General features: G+C 37.1%; 1 protein-coding gene and 2 long non-coding RNA genes across 6 annotated transcripts in view; all 3 read left to right on the forward strand.

The window, feature by feature from the left end:
- The window catches only part of GPM6A (glycoprotein M6A), a 342,679-nt gene that overhangs the window by 219,696 nt on the left and 108,833 nt on the right, over positions 1-14,150 (forward strand). The window lies entirely within an intron of this gene.
- Positions 1,280-2,358, forward strand: LOC309855392. The gene is made up of 2 exons (XR_014306771.1): positions 1,280-1,869; positions 2,053-2,358. It is a non-coding gene; the product is annotated as an uncharacterized lncRNA (long non-coding RNA).
- On the forward strand, positions 6,368-12,278 carry LOC309855486. Its single transcript, XR_014306828.1, has 2 exons — positions 6,368-6,447; positions 9,002-12,278. It is a non-coding gene; the product is annotated as an uncharacterized lncRNA (long non-coding RNA).

A 14,150-nucleotide genomic window follows, 5' to 3' on the forward strand; every position in this document is an offset into this window, starting at 1 on the left:
CATTTAACAGAAAAGTCTTTTCAGATGTCTTAATTGATCTTCCGTGGCCTCTGCTTCCAGAGCTGTGTGGAGCAGGTTGGCGCCCAGTCTAGCGTGTGATGGTGGTTTGTATTCTGGAGGGCCACGATGCCGGAGAAGCTGTGTAAGAACAGTGCCGCACGGCAAACATGCATTCCCGTTGCCCGCATACGCCTGCCAACTTACCTGGGACGTGCTGGAGTGCCATCCCCTCTCCGAAGCCCTACCTTGTGCTGGAGAAAAGAATGAGGTTGCTCTATAGGGAGCGGCCGGGGAGCATGTTCCCTATGCATCCTCAAACCAAAACAAAATAGAAATCACTCTCCATGCCCATGTTACTTTAAACATATTTTTATAAGTAAAGGTGTATCTGCAGAGCCTTAAAGATCAAATGGTTAGCAGTCATTCGGTCAAGCTAGGTAAGATTAAAAGGCGGTATCATGAGAAACAGCAGTGTGCCCAGGGCTAGATGGAGAACCAGAGCTGGCGAGGCCACGTGCAGAGTGTGAAACCATTCTGCTGTCGTTTTTCACAAACATGTTGCGAACTTGATGGCGATCTTTCTGCTGGAATATAATTTTATAGGATGGATTTTACCTCAGTTACCAGCAGAGTTGTAAATAAAGAATTAACGAATTTTATTTTAGTTGTATAATAAAAATGTAATAATATTTATGTTGTATGCATATTTATATAGAAATGTATATGTTATTAATATTTGATTATGCTATTGATACATTTATATAATTATGTAATAGATGATGTATTTTATATATAATAATGTTGCTATTTTTTATATATTATGGATCTATATTATTGAAGAAAGGATTAGTAGGTGATCACAATCAAAATGTCATAGTAAGTGGAAAGCAAATTGAGGAATCTTTTTTTTTTTTTAAGATTTTATTTATTTATTTGACAGACAGAAATCACAAGTAGGCAGAGAGGCAGGCAGAGAGAGAGAGAGAGAAGCAGGCCCCCTGCTGAGCAGAGAACCTGATGCGGGATTCGATCCTAGGACTCTGGGATCATGACCTGAGCCGAAGGCAGAGGCTTTAACCCACTGAGCCACCCAGGCACCCAAATTGAGGAATCTTTAATGAACAAATCTCTGTGCTGTTTGGTTTTTTCTTACCTCCAGTTTTTTTTTTTTTTTTTTTGTCCTTATCTTAAATATGTAGCTGGACGAGCACAGTAGAACTGGACTATCGGAAAAATGTCGGTGACTGGTTTTAAGTATTTTCCAGGCTTCCTATGATCAGGGTACTAGTTACAGCTTAGATTAAATGCTGCACATTACTGCAGGATAATTCTAACCATGGGAAATCTTGATGCTGTAAGAAAATAGTTCTGGTGGGCCTGCCCTACTGATCTTCTAGTTATGCCCTGACATCTGTGAATAAGGGTTAGAGCTGAACTGGAGCTGGAAGGAGAGAGAAGTAAGCAGGTGGATGCAAAGCTTTGTGGTAAAAGCAGTGAGAAGCAAGTAAGTAGGTGCTAAGGAAAGCAGTAGACGGGATTACTGCTCTATAAATACCAAGTGGATTCATCAAAGACCTTCTTTTAAATGTCAAATGGTTCTTCAAAGAGAATGAGATCTTGTCATTTGTAATGACGTGGATGGGGCTAGAGTGTATTATGCTCAACAAAGTAAGTCGGTCAGAAAAAGGCAAATACCATACAATTTCACTCATATGTGGAATTTAAGAAATAAAACAGATGAACATAAGGGAAGGGGAGAAAAAAGAGCGAAAAGCAAACCATAAACGACTCTTAACTTTAGAGAACAAACTGAAGGTTGATGGAGGGAGGTGGGTGGGGTTGGGTTGAGTAGTATTAAGGAGGGCACTTGTATACTTACCTGGCAGGGGAGATACCATGATCACGAAGGTGGTTTTCCCAGGGCGAGGCTTATCCATTGCACTCCGGATGTGCTGACCCCTGCAATTTCCCCAAATGTGGGAAACTCGACTGCATAATTTGTGGTAGTGGGGGACTGCGTTCGCGCTTTCCCCTGAAAAAAAAAAAAAGGAGGGCACTTGTGCTGGGCACTGGGTGTTACATGTAAGTGATGAATCACTAAATTCTACTCCTGAAACCGACATTATACTTGATGTTAACTAACTAGAATTTGAATAAAAATTGGGAAAAAAAAAGAAAAAATAGAAATGTCAAATTTTTATTTCTAGTTTAGTTCTATTAGGTAAGTAAAGTGTATAAAGCAAAGACAGTTACAATGATCAGTAATGACAGTTACAATCTCTCTCTCAGCCTCTGCTCCCCACCCCAAATGGATGGATAAATCTTAAAAAAAAAAAAAAAAAACCCTAAAAAAATTTTTCATTACTTATTTTTCACAGTTTTCCCACAACAGAATGAGATCTGCTTTTTTCTAAGAAAACTGAATAATTTCTGTGCTCTTCATCATCTGTAGATAATATATTGGACACATTATTGAATTCTAGTAACATTGGAGTAAAGGCTTAAGATTATATGTTTAATATATTCATTTATGTGAATTTAATATGCTGTTAGGAAGTTAATTCTATTCAAAATTTGCAATGTTTTGATATTTTCTAATTAAAAATTAGAAATTACTAATTACAAAATATGAAGTCTAACCCTGTAACTTACAAGACAAGTAGACATAACACACTTTAGGAGTCTTGAAGAGAAAATTTATATTCTAATTTTTGTACAAATTTAGTAAAGAGGAGAATGTTCCCTCTCTGATAACTTTATGTTATATAGAGAAATAACTTCATGGGTGAGTTTATATCAATAAAAATATATTCCTTATAGAATTTACTGAACATCTACTATATGTCAGGGAGTAAGATATGTAGTTTTATTTATTAAAATTCCAGATTAGGTCATATTGAACCCATTAGCAAAGACTCTGAAAGGCTGAGTGCTGTTTTGTTTATAAAGACAATTAAGCAAAAACCTAGGATCATCAGCTCTAGCTAATAGAGTAGACCACTTATTGAATCTAGTCTCACAGCCAATAATGGCCAGAACTATTCAGTCCCAAGCCTGTCTCCCTACAAAGACTCCCATTGCCATAATGGCAGTGCCCAGTCTCACTGTCTTGCTTCTACTTATTCTCTTCTCTACCACAGTCTTCCCCCACTCATCATTCCATAGCTACGAGGAAGGTCTAAAATAAAATTGGGAGTTTGTAAATGTTGTCATTAAAAATACATATTATCTTTGTTTCTTCGCTTTGGGGCAAGAATTTCTCAATAGAGAGCTTGCTGTCAGAATTGGAGCTAGTGGATAGGCCTTGACAAGGATGTGGTTTAAAGACGTCCATCCCTACTAGGTCCACCATTTCAGTTCATATACTTTCATTTTCCCTTTGTTTCCAAAATGGCCACTTATTTTACATACCTAATCCTTTGTATATATTAAAATATATTAGCAGTTTTAAAAATTATAGTAGGCGATGGATATGTAAGTGTGAACTTGAATGGTGACCTTCTGTAAGGAAAATGCAACTTTGTTAGGAAACTAAATATACAATGAAACTAAGTATTATTGAGGTGAGGATTCTTACTCTTCCCATTCATGAAATTGATTTCCCAGGGCAGCTTCTCAGTCATTGCTAACTCTTGTCATGCTTCCAAGATCAATGTTTGAATATATTAGAGACTGAATAAGTTAAAAGATGCTCAGAGATCCCTTACACACCTGACTTTTTTGGCAGCAGCTCAAGTTTTACATCATGAATCAGCACAGTTTGCTCTTTCAGACACTGAGTTTCTGTTACTCCTTCCAGATTGCCTTCCTCACATCAAGGTTGGCTGGGTCTTTGTTTGGAAGCCAAGTGGGAAGATACATTTGCTCTTACTGTCAGTTACATGAAAAAGGCACATTAACCTAATTCTCCGTGGAATTTACATATAAATTGGCTTAACACAGGGGGTAAGTCAGTTCAGAATAGGACACTTTTAGGATAGATGCTTAGATAATATCGAATTGAAATTTTTATCTAAGAAAGTTTTATTAGGGTTCTTGCTGTTTAAAAAGTTCAGCTGGGTACATTTAAAGATCAAATTGGCTTTATTCAATGATTCTTGAATTGGACAGCTTTTCATCTAACAAGTAGAAAGGAGCTCCAAAGAGCCATACAAAATGGGATACTTTTATAGTCAGAAGGGGCAGGGACAAGGAGAAGTGGCTTACCTCATCTTTCAGGGATGGGAAGGGGTCTATCAGGTCACTTACTACAGCTGACAGGGAATTTTGGACTGACAGGTTGAGATACATTCCTGGAGGAGGATAAAATTGCAGTTAAGTTAGTTTTGGTTTGGTGACATGGCCTTAGCACAAGTGACTCCATTTTGAGTACCCACATATACATATATATATGTTGTATATGGGCCCTATATATGTGTGTGTGTGTGTGTGTGTGTGTGTATTTAACATTGCTTTAGATCTTTTTGAAAAAGAGTTTTCTCATTAGAGTGTTACCTCTTTTATTTTCCCTTTAAAAAAATCCTTTGTTTCAACTTCTTGCAATTTTGATGGTAATTTTCACACTACAAATTAGTGTTGATATCACATTTATTGTGCTCTTGAAATTTTGTAATCTGAAAATTTCCTTGAACTCAGTGTCAGTCGATTAGTGTCTTTTGACATTTTTACTTTTTCCCTCAAGCTTTTCTTCTTAGTGTTCTAGTCCAGCGTCAGTCTATACAGAGTAAAATACAACCTCTCTTTTTGTGCTTTCATCCCAAATGGCCTGATTTATAGATCTATAACTTGGGTTTTCACAGCACATTAATCCAAGGTGGTAGAAAAAAAAATTCACTCTTTTTAAAAACCTTTAATTAGCTTTTCTAAAGAAAGTAGATTATGTTTTGGAGTGTATTTCACACATGACTTGCTTTATAATAATTTATATGTTTTTTATATCATCAGAAAATTTCCCAATTTCTCTTTTAATTGTTTTGAAATTCGGTAGATAGAACTTTGCATGCCCTTTCACGGACTATGAAATCAAGGTTTTTTTTTTTTTTTTTTTTTTTTTTAAAGATCTTATTTATTTATGTATTTGACAGAGAGAAAGGTCATGAGTAGGCAGAGCGGCAGGCAGAGAGGCAGACAGAGAGAGAGGCAGAGAGAGAGGCGGGAAGCAGGCTCCCTGTTGAGCAGAGAACCTGATGCAGGGCTCGATCCCAGGACCCTGAGACCATGACCCAAGCCGAATGTAGAGGCTTAACCCACTGAGCCACCCAGGTGCCCCGAAAACAAGGTGTTTGGGAATGAAGCTGTCATTTCTTTTCCTCTGCTGTGTGAATTTTTTTCATGCTATTTTAAAATACAAAATACTGGGGCGCCTGGGTGGCTCAGTGGTTAAGCCTCTGCCTTCGGCTCAGGTCATGATCTCAGGGTCCTGGGATCGAGTCCCACATCGGGCTCTCTGCTCAGCGGGGAGCCTGCTTCCCTCTCTCTCTCTCTGCCTGCCTCTCGGTCTGCTTGTGATCTCTCTCTGTCAAATAAATAAATAAAATCTTAAAAAAAAATACAAAATATTTGGTAGTAATAGGAGAGAACTAAAAATTACTACCAAGTACATGTATATCCAATGCCAGAATGAAATCTTGCCCTTTGCAATGATGTGGTTGGAGCTGGAGTATATGGTGCTAAGCAAAATAACTCAGAGAAAGACAAATACCATATGATTTCACTCATATATGGAATTTAAGAAACAAAACATGAACATAGGGGGAAAAGAGAGAGAGAGAGACACCATCAAACAGACTCTTAAGTATAGAAAACTAACTGAGAATTGTTGGAGGGGAGATGGGCAGGGGGGTTGGGTTAAACAAGCTTAAGGAGAGCATTTGTGATGAGCACTGGGTGTTATATTAAGTGGTGAATCACTAAGTTCTAGTCCTGAAACTAATATTATACTATATGTTAACTAACTGGAATTTAAATAAAAACTTGGAAGGAAAAAAAATACACGGAGACTGACAGAATTCCATTGTATATATTCCAGTATTTATTAGAGAATGAAATGATCGCTTATAGAACTATGGTAACCAAAAAAGATGATACATTTTATTGTATTGTTCTTGAAAATATTATGACTACATTTACACACTTGTTGCATAGTTTATAGATAAACATTGACCTTGGACACAACAATGGGTTGGGTGCAAGATAAGGGAGGTATAACCATAATCTCTACTGGAAATGCATTCAGAACCCCCGATTGTGTGTCAAAGGAACGTGTTATAGATGAAAAAAATTGCTATCAAGCTGAAACAACACTGATTTTTAAGTAGGATCTTAGAGACAAACTTTTTCTTTTTCCGTTTGTGTCTTTCGTGGCTACAGAATATCAAGGGTCCTCCTCAGGTGTGTGTTTTATACCTGATTGGGTCTACATTCCTCAACTTCTTGAAATTTCATGAGGTTAGTATTGTTTATTTGACACAAAGATATTTTTCTTTACTGCAAATATTTTTTCAACTGCAAACATTTTGACAGTATCCAGACTTGCAAAGCTGTAGACCAACTATCAGTACATCCAAAGATTTCAGCCTAACGTGAGATCTAGTAAGGGTATAAACCTCAGCCATGGTACATCTTACACATTCACACAGACAGAAAATAAGAATATTAGTACTACGTAATTCTGTTCACCTTATATCCTGATTTTAGTTTATATCCATGTGAGAATATAGTCTGGCCACAATTTATGGGCATTTTTAGTTGAAACAATGAAGGAACAAATTTAACCTATTGATGAGTGTTTGAGAATGTATTTTTTAATATATCATTAGTTTTATAAATTCAAAGATAGAAAATAACTATTTTTACCTAATCCTTTTTTAGTGATTTGTCAGCTGTTTCCTCTTTCAATTATCCTTTATTTACTCCTCTTTCAATTATCCTTTATTTACAATCATGACTATAACATGAGGTTTTTCTAACCAGTTGATTGTAGTATAATGATCAAATCTTGCCATTGATAATTATTCTTTGCTGTATGGTTCAGTTATTACAAGGGTCTTATCTTTATTTTATGATACTGTTCCTTGTATAAAATACTCGTGAAATTCACTCATGACTTAAATTATTTTATCTAAAAAGCTCGGTACTCAGTTGTTTTCAGTTTCTCTTTGGAACTTATGTATTGTTGAATTCTATGACAAAATACAGTACCAAAGTTGAGTTCTTTTAGTTATTTAGATTGGCTTTATTATTTGATTGTGTTAATGTCTGTTTGTCAACATATATTTTGAATAATGTATGTCACTCTTAGTGTATTAGTACACTAATAATGTCATTAGTGTTCTATAGATTGGGTGAGGAAGGGATTCTAATGACATACTATTTGGAAGGATTTATATTTTGTATGAAAAAATGAATAAGTTAATTGATACTTTGAAGTAATTACCAGGTCAAGTTATATTAGACACTGTATTATTAACCCAATGGTTAATAGCTGACCTTTTGGGAGACTTTCAGTACAGTAAGAGGGAGAAACAAGATAAACTCCATTGCAGTTTCCTCCTCATTGGGCTTCATACACACAAACTGGGTGGTCATGCTTTTATTAGAGAAATATCTAAGTTGAAAACAGTGATATTGACAGAACTCTGATCTATAGACCTTGATTATCCTTAGTGGACATTAGATACAGGGGTTTTCAGTTTTGCTGATGAACTTCAAGATTTGTTGGGCAACAAAGTTGATAGAACTGGGTTTCATTACTTTGATATGTAAATTAAAGAAATAATTAAGGGAATTTTGTTTACTTCATTTCAGTTAATTTCGATTGAGCGATTTATTTTCAAAAATATTTATGAAATGGTGGAATATTTTGGTTTTGACATTTAGCTTATTGAAAAATTTCTTTTCTGTTTGTGGAGATAAAGGCTTTGTTATTCAGGTTTTGGTGTACTGAAATGAAAGCTCAGGCAAGCCTTTTGTCTGAAGAGAACTATTGCTTTTACATTAGCTAGTGCTGTGTTTCTATGGAAACTGCAGGACTCTGAGGTATAGAGGTTTTGGTCCAACAATGCACAGCGATAGCCAATCAGAATTTCTTTTGCTGTCCAACCCATTAACATATAACTGATTTCACTTGCTCTCTGAGGAATGCAGATGCAATTCCATTAATTTTCCCCACATAATGTGCATATGGCATTTTGTACCAAATTAGTATTTAATATTAGTTAACACAAACCATCATTTTAAAAGATAATTTTATAGATACAAAATCAGTATATACTGTGAGCATTCTCCTTTTTTATATCAGATAAAAATATTTACTTGAATTTGAATATTGAGGTTTTATTTCTTTTTTTGTTTGCTACCAGTTGAGGTCAATAAGCTCTCCTCTTTTTTATATTTACTATGAAGATGCAATATGGCGTCTGTTGTTAATTTCAGTGCAAGCCATTTATTATGTTTAAGGCTGTGAGCACATAAGGAAAGACATTGTTTTCTCCTGAATACTTCATAGCTAATGCTGATCTTATTCCTTGATGTGACATAAAGATGGTAGTGATTAATAAGCTTTGAACATAGAAAATTGATTTCCTGCACAGTCATCCAACTTTTTCAATACGAAGATGGCCGGTAAACATTTGCTTATATGAGCTGGTAGAGAATGTCCCTCGGCATATGTGGGATCTGCCCCAATGTGTCATTGGACAGGCTTTTTGAATGAAGATACAGACTTCCAGATATCACTTCCAAATATGGAAGTGTTTTGGTTCATTAAGTAATCAGAAAGGACTTTCAGTATGCTGATTTATACCAGCGCCCTAATGAAGCCTGAGGCTGAATTATTGACCAAGAAGTTACTGAGGAAATTCAAGACACCTTGATGTGTAAGCACATTACTTTGTATTTTTGGACTTTGCCAGCTTCCCTTTCCCTTCTGAATACTAGGTAGTTATTTTTAGTCCTGTAGGATGAATATCTTTCTCTCTGTACCTCTCTTGTTCTTTTTCAGCATGTAACAAGTAGGTAGAGAGAGAAACCATGGCATCTTTGAATGACGTCATGAAGAGAGAAGAAGAAGAGAGATGCTAACCCCAGAGGATGTGAAACCTGAGACCAGAATCTGTCCTGAGATTTCTCTTCCCTTTGTTTTTGCTTTTGTTTTTCTTAGTTCCTCTTTCCCCCAGAACAAGTGGATAAAAGACAGAGGGCCTGAGGCTCAAAACTGATACAATGATAGGAAGGCAAGTTAGTTTGTTTCCAGGAGGGCCATGTGGATTGGGATAGGCTGAAGCTTCTTCCCCTGCCATCCGCTTGTGACATTTCTGGATGAAACATGGTGACACAGGCCATGACAGAATTCTGCCAGTGAGACACCATTCTAAGCACACAACATATTTCTTTTCTCATATTGCTCTTTCTTCTCTATACCCTCTTGGCCTTTAGCCTTTCCTGATGCTTTTATTCCAACTAAAGCCTCTTTCAAAGTGGTTTTTGCTCAGCATTCATCCCTTTCCTTCCAATTAAAAACTGGCATTTACCAAGGGTGACTACAGGAGCAGTACTTGAAGTGATAATAAGTTTGATTGACAGAGATGCTGACCCCAGGAAGGGGCTCGTGTCAGTAGCCCCAAGAGGGGGTGTGGGGAAATATTCATGAGTTAAGATACCCTTTTTCTTCCTCTTGTGGTGGACTGGGAAGATCAATAAACGTGTACTGAACAGAAGAATAAGAGAAAAGGCAACTCTTAGTAATGCACAGGAGAACAGGACAGAAGCAAGAACCTGAAATCAATCTGGTGAACTCGCACATCAGTCAAAATTAATTCAGATTAATGGCAATAAATAAAATTTATTTAAAATTTTAGAGGAGTATAGAGGAGTATAGAGGAGTAACTCACTGAGGTTTGAGTCGGTGGAGTTGATTAGATTGTGATGAGGTAAAACCATTCCATTTATTCAAAACACTAAGGGCAGAGATGTTGTCTGTCTTGTGTGCTACTGTATATCTCGCTCCTAGCTCCATGACTACTGCATGAGAGCCATAGTAAATATCCTCGAATTAAGGAATAAACAAATGACTTATTTATTTATACAGTTGCAATGTAATCACTGGCACTCTGTTTTCTTTTTATTTGAATTTGTCTTTGCTTTCTCCATGCTTTCATTGTTTTATGTCTTATAACTATCTCTCACAGTGTTTGTAGACAATTTATGAAACTGAACACAAAAGCATTGAAGTCCCTGAAAGATCTTAATCAATGAGAATGACAAAATCTAGTTTGAATTTGTTGAATTTCATGTATGGGCTGCAGGGTTGGGAATAAACAGCAATAAAAGAAGCAGAAGTTGGGGAACTATAGCCACAGTCAAGGTGAGAAAGATTAGAATAGATAAAATGGTTCTTAACATACACACCCACAGCCTAGAGCAAACAAAGAGACGTTACATATTTTAGAGAGGTAACTGCTGGATATATATTCAGGTAGACATCTAGATCTTTTTCAAGAAGTATTTTTTCTTTCTTTCTTTTTCTTTAAGTTTCCTTGCCACTTGCTTCATTCTTCAGAAGGCAGAGGAAACTGTTCTCAGTACTGGTGAATAAGGGTTGTGCCCTGGATGAAGGCATTTCAGGAGAAATCAGGTTATTACGGTTAGCTTTGAGGAAGGCTGGGGAGAGAGAGCGAAAGCAGGGTAATACCTGAACACGTGTGGATATGAAGGCTAAGGAACCGACTGGAAGAGAGGGAGTAAATCCGCAGCAGGGGGATTATGGAATGATGTGGGAAGGATCTTATGAGGGCACAGGACCCCCATAAGGAAATTGTGCAGGGGAAGCTTGTGCTAGCACAAATATAGCACGTGTAAAATCCTGAAGAAAGAGAACTGAAAGCAAATCAAGGTTAGGAGAGCATGGAGAGCGAAGAGGAGGGGGGGGGGATGCGGCCGGACGCTAAGCAGGTGCCCTGGGTGGAATTTATAAGCCATTCTAAGAAGCTTGAAATTCATCGGAGGCTGGGAAAACCTCTTAGAAAATGTTTTAATAACATAAATGGTATGTTAAAGTTGGCATTTTGGAAATCCCACCGGCTGCAGCAAGATGAGATTAAGAGCTAGAAGATTATAGGTTGGTAAGACTGGTGGCCATAGGGCTCATAAAAGGATCTCCGTGCTGCTTTTGCAACGCCGAAAGTCAAGATGGCAGGCCAAAGGTTCTGGGGTAATTATAACATCCATCATGCTACTCTTTTAGAAATCATTCTAGCGGAATGTCGCTTAGAAATAAAATTTAGCCCTTTGAGGAGACTGCTAATCTATTGAGACTATGTAGTTTTTTTCTTAACTCTTAATATATGAGTTTAGTATTTTCTGGACATTAATTTTCCACTGGAAGAAAAACTAAAAATATGAAATATAACAGAATGAAAACAGCAGGCAAGTTTAGCGTTTACTCTAAGTATGGTGGTCCATTGCCAGGCCCTCTTGGGTCCAATGACAAATTAAGAAAAAGGATGCGGAGATACAGAATTTATTTGGTAAGTGGTGGCTCATCTTACAACCTAATGGTCTAAAAGTTGGCCAGCATGCAGCCCTGGGCTTCCTGGGCCTGACCAAGACATCACTTGGGGCTGCCTGGATCGCCTACCATGGGGTGAACCACCAGGAATCACAGAGAGGCTGGGGAGAGAATCACAGAGAGGCTGGGGAGAAGGTTGCATGCACTTGTAACTGTGAACTCCTCTCCATCTTGGCTACGGTTGATTTCCTGCTCTGTTGGATCGTTTCTCTCATCATCATCATCATTTCTCTCTCACAACTCCCTTCTCTCCCAGGCTTGTCTTTATGTTAAATTCAGTGAAACACTCCAAGAAGTGTTTGTTGTTGTTTTGCTTTTGCATTATCTTATTTATTTTTATAGGGGAAGGGAAATTATCCTTATTTTGTAGATGAGGCTTACAAAGATGATGTGGTTTATCCAAATTCATGTCACTACTTGTTTGAATACTTTCACTGGAAGTCAAGATTTAAACCCCAGATTGTTTGAAAATAAGGTAATACACAATCCCGGTTAAGTAAACTGTCTTTAAATTAACCATCTATTATTTAGGAATATAATAGGTATTTCTAAAAACTCCCTTTCAAATAATACTTGATTTTCTTCTTTTGCATGTTTATATTTACCTGTGAATATTTTTATTCTGAATGATAAATAGTGCTCAGATATTTAGACTCAACTTCTGTAATAAGTGTATGGTATATTATACAATAAAAAATTTTAAATGCACAAACTACTTTTATTGATCACAAACTGAGTTTGTAGGCAAATGGACCTTTTTTTTTTTTTTTTTTTTTGGTTGGGCTTTACGTTCACTATACCTTTTTTATTTTTGAGTTCAGTCACTATATAGAAGTAAATTTTTTAGTTTCTTTTCTCTTTGTTTGCTCCTAAATCCGCAAGAAATGTAATAGCCACTTACAATTCCCCAACAGACCATCTCTTTATCCTGTGTTTGCAATATATGGCATGTAAGACATTTTCAGAGTTTATATGTTCTTCCAGTGGAAGAAATCCGGAAGGCACAACCTGCCTCATCAGTGACACAAAACTGGCATGATTCTTTTTTTCTAGACTGCTCTGTACCCTTTTATGTAATGTTCACAGTCTAAAAATAGAGTCTGTTCTTAAAGCACTTTCGAGCGTTTCATATCGCTCCCTGTGTTCATCAAGGTGAAAGCTCTTTCTTAGAATTATACTTGTCAGACTAAGCACCATTATGTTGTAATCAAGTAGTAATTCAAAATCAGGTGATAATTAGAATAGAAATTCTTCCACTTTCTAGATAAACATGAAGCATATTGTTTTTAATGGAAATTCTGATTTAGCTGTGTTTTTAACCTTAGCTGTAGGCTTGAGTATGAAAATTCTGTCCATTTTGGAAAATGGTTCACTAAATGTTTAACCCTTAAACTGAAAAATGTGATTCCTGCCTTGAATCTCCTGTTTCTGGCATATATGGCTTTGTGGGCATCTCCTGCACAAAGGGTTTCTATTTTCCTCTGGTGGTAGGGACCTGGAGGCCTTTGAATGTTCTAGAGTGAACCATCCACTCTGTACCAGTATTACAAGTCTAAATTCATGGGTGCCAAGCCTGTGTCTGATGAGTGTACTGCACTAAACCCCAAATTTCTGGCTAGCCCATGTAATGAACAAAACAGAGAGGAAATGGCAAAACCCCTCAGATGTGTTATTCTTCACAAACGGAAGCCTCACAACAGTCACATATTTGATGTGACAGCGACCCATAGAAATATAGTTGATTTCATAAAATATCTGCTACAAAAAGAGAAATAAAATGTGAAAACGGTTCCCTCTGAGAACACGTTATTTTCTAAATATGTTTGTTTTCTGGTTGTAAGGCTACTGAGTGAATTCGTGAAGGATCTTTGGAGGTTTTGATGGTGAAGCAGCCCAGTCAGGGGTTTCTGGTTTTGGCAGAGGTCTACTGTACGTAGTGCAAACACATTTTCCTTGGCCAGGCTGCAAGCAGCTTTCATGTATAGAGAAGTCATCTTCCTGTTCCCCACAGGAGTGTCACCTCACCACAACATATGTAGCTCTATTCTGCCAGAAAGGGGGCAGATTTTTAATCTTGGCTTTCAAAAAGCTATTCCATCTGTAGCTTTTGATCTTCTCTATAAATTCTCTAGTTTCTTTTAAAAGAATGGTATGTGTCTTCAGGAGAACTCACGTGCCTGCTGAATGTTTAAACAGTTCTGATAGATTTTATTTCAAGAAACTGTGTCAGACTCCTTAATTATAAAAAGAAAGAAAGAAGAGAGTTGTCATCTTTACCTCTCATTGCGTATTCTCTTCGTGCCCAGAAAGGCAATGGTGGAAAGCCAACCAGTTGGTTCATTAACCACTGAAAGGTCATGATTACGGCAGCAAACGCAGGAGTAAAGAGTGAGTGGACACACTGATACTCCAACACACCCCTGGAAAACGTGATGCATGGTTAGAACTCTATCAACGATAGGTATATTAGATGAATTTAAGTCCATTTCACTTATAAATTGATATTTTAAAGACAATCAAGAACAACTGAGTTGGGGGGGGGGAAGCAAAATGAAGCTAGTAAACAAAACTCAGCTGATTAGTG

This window comes from Mustela nivalis, assembly GCF_964662115.1.
Source record: "Mustela nivalis genome assembly, chromosome: 20".
Classification (NCBI taxonomy): domain Eukaryota; kingdom Metazoa; phylum Chordata; class Mammalia; order Carnivora; family Mustelidae; genus Mustela; species Mustela nivalis.